At 35.2% G+C, this 18,310-nt stretch overlaps 1 non-coding gene across 1 annotated transcript; it reads right to left on the minus strand.

Annotated features, from left to right (window-relative positions):
- Positions 1–693: 693 nt before the first annotated feature.
- On the minus strand, positions 694–822 carry LOC115900188. The gene has a single exon (XR_004059858.1). It is a non-coding gene; the product is annotated as a small nucleolar RNA SNORA3/SNORA45 family (small nucleolar RNA).
- Between the last annotated feature and the right edge of the window lie 17,488 nt (positions 823–18,310).

Below are 18,310 nucleotides of genomic sequence, written 5' to 3' on the forward strand. Positions count from 1 at the left end.
CGGAGCTTGCAGTAAGCCAAGATTGCACCACTGCACTCCAACCTGAGGCGACTGAGCGAGACTCCGTCTCAAAAACAAAACAAAACAAAACAGAATTGTATTGGTTATGCCCATTCTAATTATTCTTGACAAGTTCATTTTAAAACCATATCAACATTTTTGGAATTAGACTGGCCCTGTAGATTGCATTTTTGATAAACTCTAATGTTCATGATATTGAGCCTCTTATATACAAACATAATTCGATTTTCAGATTTTCATTTATCTCCATCATCTTTTACATTTTTTAATAAAGTTTTGTCATTTCTGTCTTTTAAAGATCTACACATCTTTAATAGATTGGTACTTCATTATTTTTTGATAATGTAAATGATAAAATTTTCTACATCAGCTATTTTTAAAAAGCATTTGTTAACATTTAATAAACCTCCCTCCATGTGACTTTAAGTAACTGAGACTAGCCCCGTACTCATAAAGAAATCTTCTCCTCAGCTCTTCTGCTGAAAAATTTGGCTTTCATGATGATAGACTGCTTTGGGAACTTTTTGGGAACTTTTCCTTCCCCAGAAAGAACATTTTAGTAGGCCTAGAAGAACAGAGAAAGGGCTTATAATACACCATAGCAGGCACCAACTCCCTGATGAGTATGAGGAAAGATGCCTCCCAACCCACACCTTCTGGGATCTAGGTAGGCCATGTTTTAGATACTTGTACTGACATAGCTACTGATTGCCCTTGCCAGTGAATCAAGACCAGTAGATTCATCGAGAACTCTAGCACACCAGGATAAGAGCTGTGTCAGGATGTTACTCCGGTGTCAGCTTGAAATTAGCTTTTGAGTGTTTATTCTGGCATATAATAGCACAAATTTAGTTTCATAATATTCTTTATTTTCCTTTCTCCATATTCAGTTTCCAGATTCAGATTCTTAACCATCTCATTGTTATTTTTGCAGAAGACAGTAGTTTTCCCTCTTAATTGGTACAGTCATTAAACATTCTTCATCTTTCATCAGTAATATTCCTAAAGTACATTCCCAGCTAAGAGTCTTCTATTTTTATGTATTGGCAATATGGCAAATTCAAAACTTGTTAAACTTAAATACATGACCTTAGCATGCCCTGCATGTTTAGACTCATCTACTCTTTTTCCATTTTGTGATCTGTTCCCAAGCTCGCATGGCTTGTGGTAACTTGTAGTTTATTGTAGGATACCAGCATGCCTACTCCGGTTACTTGCTGACTGTGGCTAGATGATGCCTTTAGATTTTTTGACATGTGGTCCTCTCCAAAGGGAAGTTCACAACATGGCAGCTTGATTATTTTGATTATTTAAAGCCAACGAGGAAAACAGCCTCTTCAAAAGGCCAAAAGCTAAAAATTTTTCAATAACATTATTTAGTCAAAAAGCACTTGTATTTATTCACTCTTTCAATAAATTGAGAACCTGCTACATGCACTGCAGTATGGTATGCTTAGTTGCTATACATATGGATAAATCAGACATGACCTTTTATAGGCTATTATAAAGAGTAACACAGGAACATAATTACATATATCTCATCACCTTTATTATTTTATTTTAAAAGGAAATTTAATAAATATTATTTGGGTGCACACATATAAAAATATTAATGTATGCCTCTTAGTAGTTATATGAGCAATCTACTAGTATCATTTCCATTTTAATGTTATAAGGGATTAATTATGCTCTCAATGCCACACTTCTAGTAAGAGTTAAACCAGGATTAGATACAGGTACCTAAAATATTAATATTTTCTTTATATTTTCCAAATTCTTTGTAATGAACTAATTTATGAAGTATGTATATAGTATATATGTTTTATATCTATGTATGATATATAATATAGTATATATAATATGTATGTATACCACATATATACATAAGAGTCAAGTCTAAATCTAATTTTTGATAGGTAGAGAAATAGTTTTTCTATTGCAATTCAGAATTCATCTGAATTTCCTTGGCAATAATGGTTCTCCTTATTTACTTGATTTAAACGTACACATAAAAGCTATTTATACTAGCCATGGTCTCACAATACAAATTTTTCATACTGCTGAAGGTTTATGAAGTACAGAGAGGTCTTGACAAAATGTCAAAAAACATTAAATGAGGTAAATTATTTGTCAATCAATATGAATAAATTGTAAGTTGTATAAAAGAAAGAAAATTATTTTAATTGTTAGGATGCCATAAAGATAGTATTAGAATATGAGACATACCTGTAGCAGAGGCTGACTAATCAACTTGTGAGCCAAACAATTAATCAAATACTGACCAGAATTTGCTGGGGAGGTAGACTTAGATGCTGGTACTTATGCTTGGAAAAACACATTCCATAGGTTTAAAGCAGGCTGTTAAATCTATCTTGTAATACGGGCTGTCAGAGAGAGTACAGTAGGATAACGATGACGGAGACCAGATCCATAACCACAAGACGCAGGAATCATTGCCAAGTTAGTTATATTCTAATAATGTAGGCTATAATGTTCTACCTAATCTGTTAGCTGAAAACAATGCATATGTAAATAAGATATGTATGTATTACTATAAATAAAAGTGCATTAATGTTATGTATTAATATTTTTACTACTGGAGTAAGAATTATGATTAAATAAGGACTTTCTAAATATGGTGTAGCTTTATTCATTGACTTAGTGTTTTGCTAAGTGATTTTTAGAATGCAAAAATGAGACCAACCCTGTTTTAATATTATTATACCAGAAAACCAAAAGAATAACCAATCTGACCACAAGTTTCAAAATAAAACTTAAGAAAAATAAAACTGAAGTGGTTCAATAAAACAAATAGAAACCCACAATTTTTTAAAATCTTTTTGTTGTTGTTATTATTATACTTTAAGTTCTAGGGTACATGTGCACAACTTGCAGGTTTGTTACATATGTATACCTGTGCCATGTTGGTGTGCTGCACCCATCAACTCGTCAGCACCCATCAACTCATCATTGACATCAGGTACAACTCCCAGTGCAATCCCTCCCCCCTCCCCCCTCCCCATGATAGGCCCCAGTGTGTGATGTTCCCCTTCTCGAGTCCACGTGATCTTATTGTTCAGTTCCCACCTATGAGTGAGAACATGCGGTGTTTGGTTTTCTGTTCTTGCGATAGTTTGCTGAGAATGATGGTTTCCAACTGCATTCATGTCCCTACAAAGGACACAAACTCATCCTTTTTAATGGCTGCATAGTATTCTATGGTGTATATGTGCCACATTTTCTTAATCTAGTCTGTCACCGATGGACACTTGGGTTGGTTCCAAGTCTTTGCTATTGTGAATAGTGCCACAATGAACATACGTGTGCATGTGTCTTTATTGCAGCATGATTTATAATCCTTTGAGTATATACTCAGTAATGGGATGGCTGGGTCATATGGTACTTCTAGTTCTAGATCCTTGAGGAATCGCCATACTGTTTTCCATAATGATTGAACTAGTTTACAATCCCACCAACAGTGTAAAAGTGTTCCTATTTCTCCACATCCTCTCCAGCACCTGTTGTTTCCTGACTTTTTAATGATTGCCATTCTAACTGGTGTGAGATGGTATCTCATTGTGGTTTTGATTTGCATTTCTCATTAATTTCAATAAAATTTAGAAATCAGAGTCTGGCTAAAATGAAATAGGCATTTTATAAAAGACAAATTAAAAGAACAAAAATGTTCAAATTAAAAATGACAAAGTTGGTATAAATCACATACAAAAAGATATTGATTACAATATAAAATAAAATATTATGTAAACATACATTAAAATGTTACAATGATAAAAAACTAAACTTTATGAAAATTGACAAAGTAATATCAAAATCAAATTGATCACACACTAAAAAAAAAATTAGTTTTCAAATATTATATTTAATCATTGTTTCAGGCTGAGATATTATGTTAAAATTTTCAGTTTTTCACGATAAACAATTTTCAAGAACACATAGTTTGAGACAATAAAAAATATACTTGCACATGCATGTATACAGCAACACAATTTGCAATTGCAAAAATGTGGAATCAACTCAAATTCCCATCAATCAATGAGTAGATAAAGAAACTGTGATCTATCTATCTATCTATGAATGAGATTGGAGACTATTATTCTAAGTGAAGAAACTCAGGAATGGAAAATCAAACATCATATGTTCTCACACCTAAGTGGGAGCTAAGCTATGAGGATGAAAAGGCATAAGAATTACACAATGGACTTTAGGGATTCACGGGGAAAGGGTGAGAAGGGCGTGAGGGATAAAAGAGTACAAATACGGTGCAGCATATACTGCTCACGTGATAGATGCACAAAACCTCACAAATCATCACTAAAGAACTTACTTATATAACCAAACACCACCTGTTCCCCAATAACCTATAGAAATAAAAAATTAAAAAAAGAAAAGACCCATTCACTGGGTAACATCAAAAGTAATAAAGATAACTATTTTTCATTAAGGTACAATTTTTTCCCATCCAATGAATAAATAAATAATAAGTAATATGGAACTTTTTTCAGTAGATTTTATAAACTCAGAAACAAAAAAATCAAATATATCTCTTAGCATATGTTAATTATTATTCAATCTTTTATTACCTCACTTATTCTAGCTCTCTCAGTATAAGTGTGAATATATGTGTGTATGTGTGTGTGTGTATGTGTGTGTATATATATATTGCATATACACACATACACAGGTTTCATTCACAGCACTTTTTACAGGTTTCAGCACCATTCTCCCCAAAATTGATAAACCTTCATAAGAATGTATTTTCTATCATGCATGAATCCTAATTGTCATATGTAATGCTTAACCCTCACAACAACTGCAGAACACATAATCTTTCACACCACACATGGAACACTCATTAAGATTAGTATATAATGAACTATAAAACATGTCTCAAGAAATTAAAAATTATTTAAATCATACATCGTATGTTATCACAATGGGACAGTATAAGAAATCTGTTTTTTCAAGTATCTGGAAAATCCCCAAATGTTGCAAATTAAATATAACACTTGTAGTCACCCACTGTGCAGAAAAAAAATTACAAGGTAACTCAGAAACTACAGGTGAAAACAGCCACACTCTCAGAACAAAACACAATGAAAATAGAAATCAGTACCAAGAAGATGTCTCAAAGCCATACAACTTACATTGAAATTAAAAGTCTTCCTGAATGGCTTTTGTGTAAACAATAAAATTGAGGCAGAAATTAAGAAATCTTTGAAACTAATGAAAGCAAAGATAAAACATACCAGACTCTCTGCAATACAACTAAAGCACTTTTAAGAGGAAAATTTATAGCACTAAATATACACCTCAAAAAGTTAGTAAGATCTTAAACTAACAACCTAACATCACGCCCAGAAAAACTAGAAAACAATAACAAATAAATCTCAAAGCTAGCAGAAAAACATTACCAACATCAGAGCTAAATTGAAAAAAAATAAGTAAATAAGACAGGAAAAACTGTATGAAAGATCAACAGAACCAAAAATGGTTATTTCAAAGTATAAAAAGGATTGATAGACTGCAAGCTGGAATAATAAAGAAACAAAGAAAGAAGATCCAAATGAACACAAACAGAAATGGCAAAGGGGATGTTAACACTCTCCCCATGGAAATAAAATATAATATAATATAATATAATATAATATAATATAATATAATATAATATAATATATATAGAATATTATGAACATATTTATTCACACAAATTTAAAAAATAGAGAAGAAATGGATAAATTCCTGCAAACATATAACTCCCAAGATTGAAACAGGAATAACTTGAACCCCTGAATAGACCAATAATAAGTTCCAAAATTGAATCAGTAATAAAAAGCTTACCAACCAGAAAAGGCCCTGGATCAGATGGATTCACAGCCAAATTCTAGCAGACAAATGAAAAAGAGCTGATACAATTCTACTGAAACTATTCCAAAAAACTGAGGAAATATAACTCCTCTCTAACTTACTATATAAGGCCAGCATCATGCTGATATCAAAACCTGGCAGACATAGTGAGAAAAGCAAACTTCGGTCCAATATCACTGATGAACATACGCATAAAAATCCTCAACAAAATACAAGCAAACTGAATCCAATAGCACATTAGAAAGCCAATCCACCACAATGAAATAGACTTTATTCCTGGGATGCAAGGTTAGTCCAATATACACAAATCAATAAATGTGATTTATTACATAGAATTAAAACAAAAAACACATGATCATTTCAATAGAAGCAGAAAAGGCATTCAATAAAATTTGATCCCTTCATATTAAAATACCTCAATAAACTAGGCATCAAAGAAACATGCCTCAAAATAAACAGAGCCACCTATGACAAACCCTGCCCCCCGCCACGAACATCATACTAAAAGGTAAAAGCTGGAAGCATTCCCCTTGAGAACTGGCACAGCATGAAGATGCTCCTTCCCACCACTCCTATTGGAAATAGTACTGTAAGTCTTAGCCAGAGCAAGCAGGCAAGAGAAAGAAATAATAGTCATCCAAATATGATGAGAGAAAGTCAAACTATCTTCACAGGTGATAAAATTCCATACCTAGAAAACCCCATACTCTCTGCTCAAAGGCTCCTAGAACTGATAAACAACTTCAGCAATGTTTCAGGGTACACATGATATCTACAAACATCAGCAATATTTCTATAAACCAATAATGTCTACAGCCAAATCAAGAATGTAATCCCATTTACAATTGTCACAGAAAGAATACAATAGGTAGGAATACAGCTAGCCAGGGAAGTGAAAGATCTCTACAATGAGAATTTCAAAACACTGCTGAAAAGAATCAGAGATGTCACAAACAAATGGAAAAACATTCCATGTTCATAGACAGGAAGAGTCAATATCACTAAAATTGCCATACTACCCAAAGCAATTTGAAGATTCAATGCTCTTCCTTATCAAAATACCTAGATCATTCTTCACAGAATTAGAAAAAATTATTCTGAAGTTCATGTGTAACAGAAAAGAAGCCTGATAACCAAAGCAATCCAAAACAAAAAGAAAGAAGCTAGAAGTTATCACATTACCTCACTTCAAATTATACTACAAGGCTACAGTAACCAAAACGTCATGGTAGTGGTACAAAAACAGACACATAGAAAAATGTAACAGCTTAGAGAACCCAGAAATAAAGCCACACACTTAAGATAATCTCATCTTTGATGACGTTAACAATAACAAACAATAGGGAAGAAATCCCTATTCAATAAATGGTGCTGAGATAACTGGCTATCTATATGCAGAAGCTGGAAACTGGACCCCTTTTTGTCACTGTATGCAAAAATCAACTTAAGATGGATTCAGCACATTTTTTGTTGTAATTTTATTTTTTATTTTGGGGGGTACATAGTAGATGTATATATTTGTGGGATTCATGAGATATTTTAATACAGGCATGCAATGCAAAATAATCTTATCAGAGTAAATGGGGCATCCATCACCTCAAACATTTATCCTTTGTGTTATAAACAATCCAGTTATAGTCAGTTATTTTAACATGTACAGTAACTGTTTAATATAGTCACCTTGTTGTGCTAGGAAATATTAAATCATATTCATTTTCTCAAGCTTGTTTTTTTACCCATTAACCCTCCCCATATCCCTTCCAATCCTTCACTATCCTCCTCAGTCTCTGTTAACCATTCTACTCACTATCTCCATGAATTCAGTTATTTTGATTTTTAGCTTCCACAAGTAAGTGGGAAGAAGAGAAATTTGTCTTTCTATGCCTGGCTTATTTCACTTAACATAATGAATTCCAGTCCCATCCATGTTCTTGCAAGTAACAGGGTCTAACTTTTTTAATGGCTGAATGGTAGTCTATTGTGTATATGTATGTTCTTCATCCATTCACCTATTGATTCATGAGTTGCTTACAAATTGTGGCCATCATCAATAATGTTTGGGAAATCCTCTGTTATTATCCGTTTGAATAAGCTTCCTACCTGTGTGTCTCTCCCTCCCCTTTAAGGCCAATAATGCTAGATTTGCCCTTGTGAGGCTATTCTCTAGATCTTTTAAGTATGCTTCACTGTTTTCATTCTTTTTTCTTTTTTTTGCCTGGCTGTGTTTTCAAATAGCCTGCTTCAAACTCAATAATACTTTCTTCTGCTTCACCAGTTGTGCTATTAAGAGACTCTGATGCCTTCTTCACGATGTTAACTGCATTTTCCAACTCTAGAATATCTGCTCAATTTTTTAGTTATTTCAATCTCTTTGTTAAATTTATCTAATAGAATTCTGAATTCCTTTCAGTTTCCTTAAAACAGCTATTTTGAATTCTCTCTATGAAAGTTCACATATCTCTGTTTCTCCAGAATTTGATCCCTGGTGCCTCATTTACGTCATTTGGTGAGGTTACATTTTCCTGGATTGTCTTTATGCTTATGGATGTTTGTCTGTGTCTGGACATTGAACAGTTAGGTATTTATTGTAGTCTTCACTCTCTGGGCTTGTTTGTACCTGTCCCTCTTGGGAAGTTTTTCCAGGAATTCAAAAAGACTGGGGCATTGTGGTCTAAATTGCATCCGCATGAGGAAGCACCCCCAAATCAGCAATCCTGTGGTTTTAGCAGACTCCTAAAGATACCACCTCAATAGTCTTGAATAAGATCTGGAAGAATACTTTGTATTACCAGGCAGTAAAAACTCTTCTTCAATTCGTTTACTTTTTCCCAACAAATGGAGTCTGTCTCTGTTCTGAGCCACCTGTAGATCGTGGTAGGGGAACACAAGCACCCCTGTGGCCACCACCACTGGGACTGTGCTGGGTCAGACCTAAAGCCAGCACAGTACAGGGGCTCACCAGGGCCCACTGTAATCACTGCCCGGCTACTGTCTATGTTTTCTCAAAACCTGGAGGCCCTACAATCAGCAGGTAGTGAAGCCACCTAGGCTTGTATCCTTCACTTCATTACAGTGAGTTCCTCTAGGCCCTCAGCATGTCCAGAAGTGGATTCTGGGAGCCAGGGACTGCAATAAAAAACCTTACAACACTACTTTGTGTCCTATTGTACAGTGATTGAGCAAGCACACAAACCGTAAGACACAGTCCTTCCCTCTCCTCCCTCTCCTTTCCACAGGAAGTGAAACCCCATAGTAAGTAATGCCAGGCTACTGCCAATATTTCCTTCAGGCCCAGGGGAACCTCATTCGGCTTGTGGTGGATACTGCCTGGCCTGGGACTCGACATTCAGGGCATTGGGTTCCCCTCTGGCCCAGAGATGGTCCAGAAATGCTATCCAAGAGCTAAGGCGTAGAGTCAGGGAGCCCAAGAACCTTCTTGGTGCTCTACCCTGCTGTGGTAGAGATGGTACCTAAGGTGCAAGACAAAGTCTCCTTTACTTTTCCCTCCACTTTTCTCAAACAGAAAGAGTGTCTCCTTATAGTCAACACAGCTGGGAGTATGCTGAGTCTCACCTGAGGCCAAAAAGTCTCAGTCTCTCACCCAAGGTCCTTGGCATACGACCTGGGTATTGCTGCAGATTATCCAGGGATCAAGTGCTCTCTAGGCAACAGGTGATGGATCATACCCTTCATGACAATGAATTCCTTTCTGGCCCAGGGTATGTCTAGAAATGTCATCTAGGAGTTAGAGCCTAGAAAGGGAGCCTCACAATGCTGCATGGTGCCCTCTTCTATTCTGGCTGAGCTGATGTCCAAATAAAAGACAAAGCCCTCTTTAGTCTTACATCTCTTCTCAAGCAGAAGGAAGGCATTTGTTTTGGAGCCACAACCTGTGAAGCCTGAGTTTGGGGAAGGGGTGGTGCAAGCACTGTCTCAGCCACCCTGGCTGGTATCTCAGTACCCCCTAAAGCTACTGGTTCTGAGCAAAATCAGCACTAGGACTCACCTAGGATTTTCAGTCCTTGAGACTTAGATTGCTTTTCAAGTTTATGTAGAGCCCCAGAGTACTTCAGCCCAGGGTGGTGGGGCTTACCAGAATTCACATTCTGATCATTGGTATGAGTGATTCCCCTCTGGCTAGAGCCTGTTTAAATGATCCCTACATGGGTGGGTATCAGCTCAGTTCAACTCGATTTTGCTTTTTGTTGTTGACAGGACAACACTTGAGTTCAATGCAGTATCTCAGAGGTGTTTCACTCTCTCTACCCAAAGTGCACAGATTTTCTTCCAGTGACACATAGCTACTGCCAGGGGATGGCGGATAGATGGTGTCAGCAATTCAAGATTGTCTTTCCTACCTTCCTCAATGCCTCTTTCAGTGATATGTAGTTAAAACAAGGTACTGCGCGCACTCACCTGATTTTTGGTTCTAATGAATATGTCTTTTTGTATAGATAGTTGCTAAATTTGCAACCTTACAGGGGGACCAATCAGTGGAGCCATGTATTTGGCCATCTTGTTCCACCCTCTGTCTCAGATTAGACAATCATAAACCTTAAAGCTATAAATACCCTAGAAGAAAACCTAGGAAACAACATTCTGGACATAGACCTGGGCAAAGATTAATGACAAAGATGCCAAAAGCAATTGCAACAAAACCAAAAATTCACAAATGGAACTTCATTAAAGTAAAGAGCTTCTGCACGGGAAAAGAAAAATCTGTCAACAATGTAAACAGACAACCTACGGAAAAAAATATTTACAAACTATCATCCAACAAAGGTCCAATATCCAGAATCTACAAGGAAATTAGACAATTCAACAGGTACAAAACAAATAACCCCGCTAAAAAATGGTCAAAGGACATGACAGATCACTTTTCAAAAGAAGACATACAAGGGCCAAAAAACATGAAAAAAAAAAAAGTTCCACATAACTAATCATCAGAGAAAAGCAAATCAAAACTCTAATGAGAAAACATATCACACCAGTCAAAATGACTACTAATAAAAAGTCAAGAAGCAGCAGATGCTTACAAGGCAGTGGAGAAAAGAGAATGCTAATACACTATTGGTGGAAATGTAAAACTAGCTCAGCCACTGTGGAAAGCAGTTTGTACATTTCTCAAAGAACTCAAAATAGAATTACCATTTGACCCAGCAATTCCACTGCTGAAAACACATACAAAAGAAAATAAATTGCTCCACCAAAAAGACACATGCACTTATATGTTTATCATAGCACTATTCAGAATAGCAAAGACATGGAATTAACCTAGCTGCCCATCATCAATGGATTGGGTAGATAAAATGTAATACATATATAAACCATAGAATACTATGCAACCATAAAAAAATTATTTCCTTTGTAGCAACATGGATACAGCTGGAGGCCATTATCCTTAGCAAATTAACATAGGAACCAAAAACTACATACTTCATGTTCTCACTTATAAGTGGGAGCAAACAATGGGCACTCATGAACATAAAGATAGGAACAGTAGGCATTGGGAACTATTAGAGGTGAGGAGAGGTAGGGGCAAGGTTTCAAAACCTAACTATTTGGTACTATACTCACTACTTGGGTTGTGCGATCAATCATTCTCCAAATCTTAGCAACACACGATATATCCATATAACAAACCTGCACATATACTTCCTAGACCTAAAAGAAAAGTTGGAATTATTTTTTAACAAATAAATAAATAAATAAAACATCATATTTTCATATTTCTGTAATATTAATAATATAATATAATATATCATTAATAATCATTAAAAAGTATATCTGAAATAGGAGACTGATAGGACTTGTTTTCTGGTCACAATGCTCTTGAGCAAAACGGGATCTGATCTAGACACAATGTGGTAAAGAAACCATTCAAAACCAGCAGATAGTGAGGAAAGTGATCTCAAGCAGGGCTAGTTACTCATTAGCATAAGACACTCCCACTAGTGCCATGGCAGTTCACAAATTCCATGGCAATGACCAGGAAGTTACTGCTCTCTTCCATGACAACAACCCACAAGTTACCACAACTTTCCTAGAAATTTCTGGATACCCTGCCCCTTTATTTGCATGTAACTGAAAGTGGGTCTAAGTAGATATAAATACTTTGCCCATAGTATAGAATTGCAGCACAGGGCACATTGCCTATGAGTTATCCCTGCTCCAAAAGGAGCAGTTCCAGTTCAATAAAAGATTGTTGTTTAAAAACGCCGACCCACTCTTGCATTTTTTCCTCAATTTGGGGACTCGCCTGCCTGCCTGTATCACCTCTACACCCAAATTTATCACAGACAAATTCTTTTCACGCTAATTTTCTGTTTCCTTTGCCTTTATATTGACTCCTTCAATTAAACTATCTGAAAAAGTTTATTAGAAATTTGCTTTATATGTAAAAACAAGGAACAAATCTCCCATTATTTTTCTTAAAATTCTTACATTCAAAAGATATGACCATGACCATTACAAGCCACTATTTTCATTCTTGAACCTTATTTGGACATTTTAATAGGTTGATCTGGTTCTAACAAATGCTGCTCACTTAAAAAATGATAAATGAAAACTCACTCAAAACTGCACAACTATATGAAAACTGAACAACCTTCTCCTGAATGACTACTGGGTAAATAACTAAATTAAGGTAGAAATAAAGAAGTCATTCGAAACCAATGAGAACAAAGACACAACGTAGCAGAATCTCTGGGACAAAGCTAAAGCAGTGTGTAGAGGGAAATTTATAGTACTAAATGCCCACAAGAGAAAGCAGGAAAGATCTAGAATCAGCACCCTAACATTACAATTAAAAGAACCAGGGAAGCAAGAGTAAACAAATTCAAAAGCTAGCAGAAGACAAGAAATAACTAAGGTCAGAGCAGAACTGAAGGAGATAGAGACACAAAAAACCCTTAAAAAATCAATGATTTCAGGAGCTGGATTTTTGAAAAGATTAGCAGAAAAGATAAACTGCTTTCCAGACAAAGAAGAAAACACAGAAAAATCAAATAGACACAATAAAAAATGATAAATGGGATATCACCACTCATCCCACAGAAATGCAGACTTCCATCAGAGAATACTACAAACACCTCTACACAAATAAACTAGAAAATCTAGAACAAATGGATAAATTCCTAAACACATACACCCTCCGAATACTAGACCAGGAAGAAGTAACAAGTTCTGAAATTGAGGCAGCAATTAATAGCCTGACAACCAAAAAAAAAAAAAAACTACAGAAAAAGAGGGACTCCTCCCTAACTCATTTTATGAGGCCAGCATCATCCTGATGGCAAAGCCTGTCAGAGACACAACAAATAAAATGAAAATTTTAGGCTAATATACCTGATGAACATCGATGTGAAAATCCTCAATAAAATACCAGAAAACCTTATCCAGCAGCACATCAAAAAGCTTATCCACCATGATCAAGTCGGTTTCATCTCTGGGATGCAAGGCTGGTTCAACATACATAAAACAATAAACGTAATCCATCACATAAACATAACGAATGATAAAAACCACATGATTATGTCAATAGATGCAGAAAAGTCCTTTGATAAAATCCAGCACCCCTTCATGCTAACAACTCTCAATAAACTAGGTATCGATGGAACATGTCTCAAAATAATAAGAACTATTTATGACAATCCAACAGCCAATACCATACTGAATGGGCAAAAACTGGAAACATTCCCTTTGAAAACCGGCACAAGACAAGGATAGCTTCTCTCACTACTACTATTCCACATAGTATTGGAAATTCTGGCAAGGGCAATCAGGTAATAGAAAGAAATAATATGTATTTGAACAGGAAGAGAGGAAGTCAAATTGTCTCTATTTGCAGATGAAATGTTTGTATACCTAGAAAACTCCATTGTCTCAGCTTAAATTCTCCTTAAGCTGATAAATGACATCAGCAAAGTCACAGGATACAAAATCTATGTGCAAATATTACAACCATTCCTATACATTAATAATAGACAGAGAGCCAAATCATGAGTGAACTCCCATTCACAATTGCTACAAAGAGAATAAAATACCTAGGAACACAACTTACAAAGGATGTGAAGGACCTCTTCAAGGAGAACTACAAAATACTGCTCAAGGAGGTAAGAGAGGACACAAACAAATAGAAAAACATTTCATGCTCATGGATAGGAAGAATCAATATTATGAAAATGCCCCTACTGCCCAAAGTAATTCATAGATTTAATGCTATCCTTATCAAGCTACCATTGACTTTCTTCACAGAATTAGAAAAAACTACTTTAAATATCATATGAAACCAAAAAAAGAGCCCGTATAGCCAAGACAGTCCTAAGCAAAAAGAACAAAGCTGGAGGCATCACCCTACCTGACTTCAAACTATACTACAAAGCTACAGTAACCAAAACAGCATGGTATTTGTACTGAAACAGATATGTAGACCAATGGAGCAGAACAGAGACCTCAGAAATAATGCCACATATAAACTATCATCTGATTGTTGACAACCCTGACAAAAACAAGCAATGGGGAAAGGATTCTCTATTTAATAAATGGTGTTGGGAAAACTGGCTAGTCACATGCAGAAAACTGTAACTGGACCCTTCCTTACACCTCATGCAAAAATTAAGTCAAGATGGATTAAAAACTTAAACGTAAGACCTAAAACCATAAAATCCCTAGAAGAGAATCTAGGTAATACCATTCAGGATATAGGCATGTGCAAAGACTTCATGACTAAAACACCAAAAGCAATGGCAAGAAAAGCCAAAATTAACAAATGGGTTCTGTTAAACTAAAGAGCTTCTGCACAGCAAAAGAAACTATCATCAGAGTGAACAGGCAACTTATAGAATGGGAGAAAAAAATTGCAGTCTATCCATCTGACAAAGGGCTAATATCCAGAATCTACAAGGAACTTAAACAAATTTGCAAGAAAAAATCAACCACATCAAAAAGTGGGCAAAGAATATGAACAGACACTTCTCCAAAGGGGATATGTATGCCGCCAACAAATATATGAAAAAAAGCTCGTCTTCACTATTCATTAGAGAAATGCAAATGAAAACCACAAAGAGATACCATCTCAAACCAGTTAGAATTATAATCATTAAAAAGTCAGGAAACAACAGATGCTAGAGAGGATGTAGAGAAATAGGAATGCTTTTACACTGTTGGTGGAAGTGTAAATTAGTTCAACTATTGTGGAAAACAGTGTGGCGATTCCTCAAGGATCTAGAACTAGAAATAGAAATACCATTTGACCCAGTGATCTCATTACTGGGTATATACCCAAAGGATTATAAATCATTCTACTATAAAGACAAATGCACATGTATGTTTACTACAGCACTATTCATAATAGCGAAGAATTGGAACCGAGCCAAATGCCCATCAATGATAGACTGGATAAAGAAAATGTGGCGAATATACACCATGGAAAACTATGCAGTCATAAAAAAGGATGAGTTCAGCCAGGCGCCGTGGCTCATACCTGTAATCCTAGCACTTTGGGAGGCCAAGGCAGGCAGATCTCAAGGTCAGGAGTTTGAGACAGTCTGACCAACATCGTGAAACCCCATCTGTACTAAAAATACAAAAATTAGCCAGACGTGGTGGCACCTGCTTGTAGTCTCAGCTACTCAGGAGGCCAAGGCAGGAGAATCGTTTGAACCTGGGAGGTGGAGGTTACAGTGAGCTGAGATGGTGCCACTGCATTCCAGCCTGGGCAACAGAGCAAGATTCCGTCTCATGAAAAGAAGAAAAAAGAAAAGAAAAATAAAAGGATGAGTTTATATCCTTTGCAGGGACATGGATAAAGCCGAGAAAACATCATTTTTCAGCTAATTAACACAGGATCAAAAAACCAATCACCGCAAGTTCTCACTCATAAGTGGGAGCTGAACAATGAGAACACCTGGAGACAGGGAGGGGAACACCAAACACGTGTGCCTTTTGGAGGGTGGTGGGCTAGGGGACGGATAGCATTAAGAGAAATTCCTAATGCAGATGGAAGGTTGATGGGTGTGGGAAACCACGAAGGCATGCGTATACCTATGTAACAAACCTGCACATTCTGCACATGTATCCCAGAACTTAAAATACAATTTTAGAAAATGACAAAGAAAATTACAAAATGAAAGCAATGTTACATTTCTTGGTAGAGTTATGGTTTGAAAGCCATTTTTAAGTAGGAGGACTACTTTTAACTGGAGACCAGAAAATCTGCCAAGAATATGTCATAAGTGAATTTTTTTTAATGTCAGTAAATTCAGTCAGTGATTGATATGCTTTGAAAGACTGTTCACTTAGCAGAAATCCCCATTTGCAACGCTAAAGTGTGAAATAGCAAAGGAGAGGAAATAAACATACTTGAATCATTTATAAAGATTTGCAGAGGCAGTAATAAGTTCACCTTTAGAAAATTATCAGTGAATGAAGTTTGTGGTGGTGAAACTGAGGGATAGAAGCCAAATGCCTATTGGCTGGTGTCCTGTGGACTTCCCCTCACATTTCTGCCAACAATCCTTAGCTCTGACCCTGAAACACCTGCTTCCTCGAAGGGACAGTCTGTCAAACTGAGCTAAGTAAAAATTATTCTGTACTTTGAGAAAATGTGCAGGAGTAGAATGAAATCTTACGGTCTATTTTTTTTAATCTGGGATCAGAGCTTTAAAACAGAAATTGTCTGAATTTAATCAGTTCATTAGTCCTCATCTCAGTTACCAAATCTAATGTCTTGAGAAAAAAAGTGTTATCTAAAATGTGAAATAAAAATATGTAAAGTTTCTAAATTGGGGTTAAAAATTGTACATTATTTGTTTAAATTGAAACCAAAAACAAACTGATATTGTATTTTGGAAGGAATGATTTGAAAATAATATAAATATAATTTTAAAGCACTGCTGATATTAATCCTACTGTTACCCTTTTGAGTCCTTTGTGTTGCAATGTTTGTAATAAATGAATTGCATCCATAGTTATTGCTCTTATCACCAGGAAAGAAAAAAAGAGACCAGCATGTGAGTCTACACTCAACTGATTAGCTCAAGTTATGGTTTTGAACAATCAGTTTTTCATTGTCAGCCTCAGATTCTTCTGTAAAAATGGATAATTCTCTCTTCCATAATGTGTAATAAAACATTTATATGTCCTTCAGTTTGTCATTTATCAAGCAACTTTGAAACAAATAAGAGGTTAGACGAACAGGTTGTTGAAAAATAAACATTTAACTAGTATTTAGATTCATCTAGATAAAATTTAGAAATTGTAATTATTTACACACCAACTAGTATAAAATTAAAAATTAATGTATGATTACTTTGTATCTACCATAACATAGTTATTTCTATTTACAACACTTTTATGAAAAAGATTTTAAAAATCAATATTGGTAAGTTGGTTTTTATAGCCCCAAGGGCTGTTAATTTGACTTGAAATTCTGATATTTTTAATCATTATTAAGGAAGATTAAATGTATTAATATCTCATTATAGAAAACTTCCAGTTGTAAATGCACCTAAAAGTTAAACTATATTTGTTACAGGAGGTTGACTATACTCACAAAAATTATAATTAGCTCACTATACTTGATTTTAGCTTATTTTGTAAATTATAAGTTAATTATTTCTACTTCACTTGCTGCTGTGAATACATTAAGATTCTTTAAATCTGTATATTTCTCTCTATAGCCTCATTTTGTTTATTTTTGAAAAAATCAACAGAATACTTATTATATAGACATTCAAAAATGTGTAGCTAGTAGAAAACCTAATAGAAGACCTTCATAAATTTAAAATTCAATTTAAAAACTTGCTTGTAGTATATGAACTTCTATACTAGATAAAATTAAATTAAACAGAGATTTGAAATGTGAGCAATTTAAATATCTAGGATATCTTAATAATAAAATCACTTTATTAGTTTCCTATTAAAAATATATATTCAAAATACATGAAAGTCATTTGATATTTTAATGAAGGAAAGCTTAAATACCTGTTTGATAATATATATGACAGTTTTAAAACAGAATCAATTTGAGAATAACTGTCTCTCATTTAATGCACCGCTGAGACTCCTTTACCCATCTCCAACTTCTCACCATGGCATTCAGCAAAAAGCTCATTTCCTCATCTTCTTTAGCATGATACATCAAGCTCCTGATGACTTGTCTTCTTATCTTTATGGTATAGGCATGTCATACCACATGTAATTTATGAGCCAGGTATAATGAATTAGTGTCAGTACTCAGAATATAACATAGTGTTCCACATTTCTGTATACGTGTACATATTGTCAATGCCATCTCATTTTCCTTTCCATCGGCATTTTTTTTTTAAATAAGATACACCCATTCTTCAGCAGTTGATTCTCATTAGCAGGTTCTTCCTCCTCTATTCTACTGCAGATCTCC

The sequence above is a fragment of the Rhinopithecus roxellana genome, chromosome 10 (assembly GCF_007565055.1).
Source record: "Rhinopithecus roxellana isolate Shanxi Qingling chromosome 10, ASM756505v1, whole genome shotgun sequence".
In the NCBI taxonomy this organism is placed as follows: domain Eukaryota; kingdom Metazoa; phylum Chordata; class Mammalia; order Primates; family Cercopithecidae; genus Rhinopithecus; species Rhinopithecus roxellana.